Raw genomic sequence first — 7,554 nt, forward strand, 5'->3', positions numbered from 1 at the left:
GGTATGTACTACCTGTCTGTGGGATGGTCCATATAAATGATCCCTTGCTACTAATGTGAAAATGTAGCTGGTTTCCTCGTAAGATTTTGCCACAAATTGCCAAATGTTTGACGTCCAATAGCCAATGATTAATAAATCAATATGCTCTAGTGGTGTCATTAACAAAACAAACTGTGTTTTAACCATTCAGGCATATCCATCTGTTGGTAGGATGCTTGCTGGAGTCCTGATCAAACTGTGGACCAGTGCTTTGTGATATCAAATGCTGTTGGGGGGGACTGGATATAGCCCGGTGGTACAGCGCTCGCTCGATGGGCCAGTCGGTCTGGGATTGATTCCAGTCAGTGGGCCCATTGAGCTATTTCTTGTTTCAGCCAGTGCACCACGACTGGTATATCAAAGGCTGTGGTATGTACTACCCTGTCTGTGGGATGATTCATATAAAAGATCCCTTGCTACTAATCAAAAAGTAGCCTATGCATTTTCCCAAAGACAGAAAAGCACACACCACAGCCTTTGACCAGTTCTGGTGCACTGGTTGGAACGAGAAATGTTTTTTGGTTGAATGGATCCACTGAGGTGGTTCAATCCTGTGACGTAAGCATCTTGAGTAACCACTCAACCGACTGAGCTAAATCCCATCTAGGAGAAAGAAAACATCTTGTAGAATTTTTATGGTTAAAGTTTTTATTTAACAACCTCACTAGTGCATATTTATTTACACTTTTTGCGGTGAGGGGGCAAGACGTAGCCCAGTGGTAAAGCGCTCGCTTGATGCGCAGTCGGTATGGGATTGATCCCCATCAGTGGGGCCCATTGGGCTATTTCTCGCTTCAGCGGCCTGGGTGTGTGCTATCCTGTCTATGGGATAGTGCATATAAAAGATTCCTTGCTAATCGAAAAGAGTAGTCCATGAAGTGGCGAAAGCAGGTTTCCTCCATCAGTATATGTGTGGTCCTTAAACATATGTCTGACACCATATAACTAAAAATAAAATGTGTTGAGTGCGTCGTTAAATAAAACATTTCCTTCCTTCCTTTTAAGGTGAGGTCTCTACTAATTGTACTCCATACGTTTTACAGGGTGGGATGTAGCCTAGTGGTAAAGCGTTGGCCTAATGTGCATTCTGTCCAGGACTGATCCAGCCAGTGCACCACGACTGGTTTTTCAAATGCTATGTAATGTACTATCCGGTTGATGGAATTGTGCATATAAAAGATCCCTTGATATAATGGAAAAATATAGTGGGTTAGTTCTCTGTCAAAATTACCAAATGTGTGACATCCAGTAGCTGATGATTAATAAATCAGTGCCAGCGGCGGATCCAGAAAATCCATTATGGGGGGGCCTCAGTGACATAAGGTGGAATGCCAAAGGAACTTTGGAGGAGGATTGTAAAAAAACAAAAAATTAATATATAATAAAATTATAACTACGGGGAGAGACGTAGCCCAGTGGTAAAGCGTCCGCCAGATGTGCAGAGAATGTGGTGGGGTGATAATGTAACTTGCTTTTTTCTCATTAATCCCTTGTGAACACAGATGATTCATTTGGTAGTAGAGTCACAACCCAGCAGTTACAGATGTCGTCATGTTAGTGCATCAGGTTTGGTTTCTTACTCGTAACTGTTTGTATAGTAATTAGTATCCATATTTTCCAAAATTCTTTTTACTTGGCATTTTAAATTCAAATTCAAAATAGATTATTTGTTTTAGGGTTGACCACCCCGTAACAATGAGTGGGACATTAAATGTATATAACATAAAACAACCAACATGAAAAATCAGATTATCAATATGTACACATATGTCCATGTGTTTATTACTGATAGGTATTTTCCTCCTACAGATCAACATTTTTCAATGCATCAAATAGGGTCAAAACCAATGTTAAGTGCTGAAGTTTGTTTATTACTTGGTATTTAGGAACTCATTACAGTAAAGATTCTACAGTGTCAGTACTCTGCATTTCTTTCTTGACGATCGCATTATTTTTAGTCTGGAATTTTAAGGAATACTAAATTATTTTAATTTAAATTTGGAATCTTGCTATTTTAACAATATTTAACAATTTTCACTGAATGTGGCAAATGTCCATATAGTAATGGAATATTAAAGGGACAGACCCTAGTTTTTAAACACTAAGGCATAGTTTTCACTATTAGAGCCTTTTATGATCACTGAAATCAAACATTACTTATATTTTATTCTTTAGACAATCCATTTTCGTACAACCAAAGTGTTTCTTGTCATCCTTGTGTTTCTAATTTCCACAAAATGCATTTTTCATATTGTTAAAAAAACGCATGTGTGTCTTAGAAGTAGCATTTATGGAGTTGCATTGTAGTCTTATTTTTAAGGGCAATTCAACATCACAGACTCGTTTCACTTTTGTTTCACTCTGTTGTATCCAAATTTGTTAAATGTTTGTAAATTAACCAAACTTAGTGTCCATTTTTGCGGCTTGAAACCAGAGTTTAGGTGGAAAATATGCCTTAGTGTTTAAAAACTAAAAGTTACTATCCCCATACGTTTAAGCCAATTCCATATTCAGTACAGTTATTGTATTTTTGGGGCTTCCCGGTATATGTACATGTATATATAATAAATGTATACTTGTATATATATTTTTTTTCCACAACAGGTTGGTTTCCACTCGAGTTCCCGTCTAAATCCCACATTTTATGATGTGATGGAGAGCTGTTTGGATTCAGCTGTAAGTATTAGTTAGGCCTATACATTGTAAGCTAGAAAATAGACCATCTTAAGACAATCTGATTACAAATTAGCTCTACTGGTCTCGCCAGTAGATCCAACAGCATCGCATGGACTCCCATGTCCAGGTGACATATGATCTGTAAATAACAGTTTAAATATCAACCAATTACACTTCGCCTTTTATAACGTTATTTGGGAGCATACAAATTCTACAAATATCGGTCGAGACTATTTATGCAATAGGCGAACTTGTTGGTCTATTTCAACATGGAAAAAAACGGGTGAGAAAGTGCAGTAATAAACTCTGTATTGTATACTAGTATAAACGGATTTTATGGCTATACTATCACAGGTTTTTTTGGTCTTGAAACACATTTTATATAAAATTTTATATTGAAATTAGTTTCCGGCATACTTCGTAATTCACCCGAATTATTTCGTATACCCTCGGTATAAACCCGAATGCTTTCAAATTCTGTTCAAATCACTGACATGATTTTGCAAGTAAGGCTTTGGTTGGTCGAAGGAAAGGTCAACTGGACATGAGCTCCAACGGGCTGCTGTTAGATCCACATGTAATCGTGGAGCTAATTTTAATTAGATTGATTTTAAGATTCAATATAAATAGGACTTGTGCTGAACCCTTCCAGTTAAAAAAGAATTAAGTGTAAAAAAACAAACCAAATTTGTATTTTTAAAGTGTTTATTTGTGTATGCCTTGTGAAATATATTAAAATATACTTGTAATATTGAAGAAGAAAAAAGCGATAAAAATATATGGTGGTGATTTTTGGTCTCTCCCAACCCTGACATTGTGTTTCTGGGGATAAGACATTTGGAGAGAAAAATAACAACCACCCTCCCCACCATTTCTTATATTGTTTACACAATGGGCAGGATATAGCCCAGTGGTAAAGTGTTCACTTGATGCATGGTCGGTGGACCCAGTGGGCTATTTCTCGTTCCAGCCAGTGCTCTACAACTGGTGTAACAAAGGCCATGGTATGTACTATCTTGTCTGTGGGATGGTGCATATAAAAGATAAAGTGACAACAGTGGGTTTCCTATCTCTGTGGTCATTAATCATATGTCCGACGCTATATAACCGTAAATAAAATGTGTTGAGTGCATCGTTAAATAAAATATTTCTTTCTTTGGTGTATATAAAAGATCCTTTGCTGCTAACCCATAAAGTGGCGACAGCGGGTTTCCTCTCTCAATATCTCTGTGGACCTTGACCATGTCTGATGCTATATAACCATTAAATAAAATATTTCCTTCCTTCCCCAACCATAACATTTTCAAAAAAAATCCTCACTAATACATTATTCCTCATACCTGATTAATAAGAATTATGATGAATATTTTATTCCAGGTTCCTGAAGGTCTTCGAGGATGAAGAAGTACAATGTTCAGAAGTCTGAAGTAAAGGCTGCACTGTTACCATGTTGTCAACACTGGGGTATTTCCTGTTCAGACCAATGTTAGACCTGTGTGTGAAGGACAGTGGAGTGTGCTGACCTGTACATGTTAGACATCATCTCCTTGCTGCTAACTGATAATGGACATAGGCAGCCACATTTGTACTTATAAAACACCTTTTTTCTGATGAGTGGCAACAAAGGAACGAGATAAAAGGCTGTAGCCAGATTGAAGATGTGGGTTTCTTCTCTAACTGACGCTACAATTTCAGACAATTTTCAAACTTTGAAATACATGGAGCTCATGCGAAATAAATCTGTCTTGCATGGGCTATGATGTCATTGAATTTAACATGGGGAGTATTACGGCATTGGCAATACATCACGTCATATCAATGCAAGTTGGTTAGTTTTGGATCAATATTTTGTGAACTTATTAAAACCTTCATTATAAAAGCTATCTTGTTAATTTTTAGTGTTAAATTATATTTAACACATGAAACAGAGGCAGCAAATATGATAGTGTAGTTTCTTTACGATAAAACGGTCAAATAAAGAAGTTATTTTTTCAGCCATCTTTGTCTTTGTTTGTGTAAAATAATGGTTTATTTATCAAATGGATGGGAGAAAAAGACCATCGTATGCGGTCATGTGGAATAGAAAAAGTACACCCTCGGTGGTGGAAATCCCGACTGGTGGAGTATTAATCGGTGTATGCTACCCTAAGTACATATAAAACATGATTTGCTGCTATGTGGCAACAAAGGAAGTAGATAAAAGGCTGTAGTCAGATTGAGGACATGGGGTTTCTTCTCTAAATGACGCTACAATTTCAGACAGTGTTTTAACTTTGTTACATGGAGCCAATTTGACAAAACAGCAAGTACCAGTTACACTGGGCATACGTTTTCATATATTTGGGATTCGTTTCACACAAAAAATTACATAATTATGAAAGATGGAGCATTTTATCTTTTATTTTTAAGAAGAAAAGAAATTGAATTATGTATACATCAGAAAATATATTTGTTGTACTATATTAGTAATAAAAATTAGTTTAGTCATAGTTTTACATTTGTGTGCAAAACTAGGCTTACAAGATTTTGTGCAATAGGACCCTGTTTTTCAGTCATTGTTGCATCCACACATTTCTTTCTGTATTGGATTATAATAAGTTGCTTAATGTTGATGTCAAATTCATCACATCCATGCCCGCTCTGAGAATAAAAGGTTTGCTCCATGGTTTTTGGGGGGGTGGGGTTGGCATCAGGTGCAGTAAATGTTAAATGATGATCACAGTTGGTAAATTTAAACAAAACTTTATTTACAGAGAGGTTATTACCAGAGGCTCACATAATACATTATTTTTATTCCTAATATATGATATTGACGATACCGAAACACACGAGGGTAATAATCTCTTTATCATATAATCTCAAGCTTAATACATGTTTTTGTAAACTGTACACGCAACTTTAATTCCAGTCTGCCATTACTAGATATTCAAATGATGTAAGAATATGTGGTGCGGTGTATTTTTGAATGAAAATGACCTCAAACTCGAATGACGTCATTTTGGATGTCTTTACATCAAAACAAACTAGGGCTTAAACATTTTTTGTTTTCTGAACACTGGACAGCTTTCATTGTTAAATTGCCACTGAAATGTTTTTATTCGATGACTATGAATGCATACGTCAATTATAGAGTGACACACAAGTACGTTTGCTTAAATGTCAATAAACCTAGTGTTGTGACCTCGATTAATTTACATCTAATTTGCAGTTACCAAATTCTTAAAGTATGTGATCTTAAAAATATCACATACTTTGATTGCACTGAAAATGTAAGATATATGATAAAAATTAATATCTGGTCAGTTACTAATTAATTTTAATACAGAGCAGTATGAAACATCACTTCACTTTATCGAGTTCATTAAACATGTACAATCGGTAAAAAAAAATACCAACATGGTTTTGAAAATCTAATTTGTATGTCTTGGAAGTTTTGGAAAAGCTATGGAAATTCAGGTCTTCACATCTGTATGAACTATGTGCAAGAGATATAAAATAAAAAACACTGGTGTTTGTATTCTTAAAGTTGGGTGGGGGTGGGTGTGGCACGTAGCCCAGTGGTAAAGTGCTCGCTTGATGCACGGTTGGTTTAGGCTATTTCTCGTTCCAGCCAGTGCTCCACAACTGGTGTAATAAAGGCCGTGGTATGTACTATCCTGTCTGTAGGATGGTGCATATAAAGTGACGACAGCGGGTTTCCTCCCTCAATATCTTTGTGGTCCTTAACCATATGTCCGACGTTATATAACTATAAAATAAAATGTGTCGAGTGTGTCGTTAAATAAAATATTTCTTTCTTTGGTGTATATAAAAGATCCCTTGCTGCTAATCAAAAAGAGTAGCCCATGAAGTGGTGACAGCGGTTTCCTCCATCAATATCTGTGTGGTCCTTAACCGTATGTCCGACACCATATAACTGTCAATAAAATGTGTTGAGTGCATCGTTAAAACATTTCCTTCTTCAAGTTGGATGGGGTTGGACTTACCGCAGCCTTTGTTGTAGCACCAACTGTGATAGGGTGTGCGTGTGAAGGTTTATTGTTTATTGACACCACTAGAAGAAAACAAGTTTATTTTGTTTAACTACACCACTGGAGCACATCGATTAATTAATCATCGTCTATTGGATGTCAAACATTTGGTAATTCTGACTCAGTCATCAGAGGAAACCTGCTACATTTTTTCTAATGCAGCAAGGAATCTTTTATATGCCCTTTCCCACAGACAGAAAACACATACCATGGCCTTTGTCCAGTTGTGGTACACTAGTTGGAACGAGGAAAAACCCCCATCAACTGAATAGATCCACCGAGATGGTTCGATCCTGCAACACCAGTACCTCAAGCAAGCACTCAACCGACTGAGCTAAATCCTGCCCGCTCGACACCACTAGAGCACACCGATTGATTAATCATTGATCAGTTGTTGGATGTCAAACATTTATTTCTGACATATGGTCTTTGTGGAAACCTACTCCCCCCCCCCCACCCACCCCCTAATAAGCCAGTAAAGGATTTTATTTTTATTCAGATTATATAAATTTCCCCATACAGGACAGCACATACCATGACCTTTGATATACAAATCATGTGGCACTGGTTAGGATGGGGAAAAGGAAGAAGGAAATGTTTTAATGATACACTCAACACATTTTGTTTATGGTTATATGACGTTGGACATATGGATAAAGACCACACAGATATTGAGAGGAAACCAGTTGTCGCCACTTCATGGGAGCCTCTTTTTCGATTAACAGCAAGGCATCTTTTATATGCACCATCCCACAGACAGGATAGTATATACCACGGCCTTTGTTACACCAGTTGTGGAACACTGGCT

The 7,554-nt window shown here is 37.0% G+C and overlaps 1 long non-coding RNA gene across 1 annotated transcript; it reads left to right on the plus strand.

Moving 5' to 3' along the window:
* Positions 1 to 918: 918 nt before the first annotated feature.
* LOC121385291 lies at positions 919 to 4,590 on the plus strand. The gene is made up of 2 exons (XR_005959521.1): positions 919 to 2,715; positions 4,093 to 4,590. It is a non-coding gene; the product is annotated as an uncharacterized LOC121385291 (long non-coding RNA).
* Positions 4,591 to 7,554: the final 2,964 nt, after the last annotated feature.

This window comes from Gigantopelta aegis, chromosome 11, assembly GCF_016097555.1.
Source record: "Gigantopelta aegis isolate Gae_Host chromosome 11, Gae_host_genome, whole genome shotgun sequence".
In the NCBI taxonomy this organism is placed as follows: domain Eukaryota; kingdom Metazoa; phylum Mollusca; class Gastropoda; order Neomphalida; family Peltospiridae; genus Gigantopelta; species Gigantopelta aegis.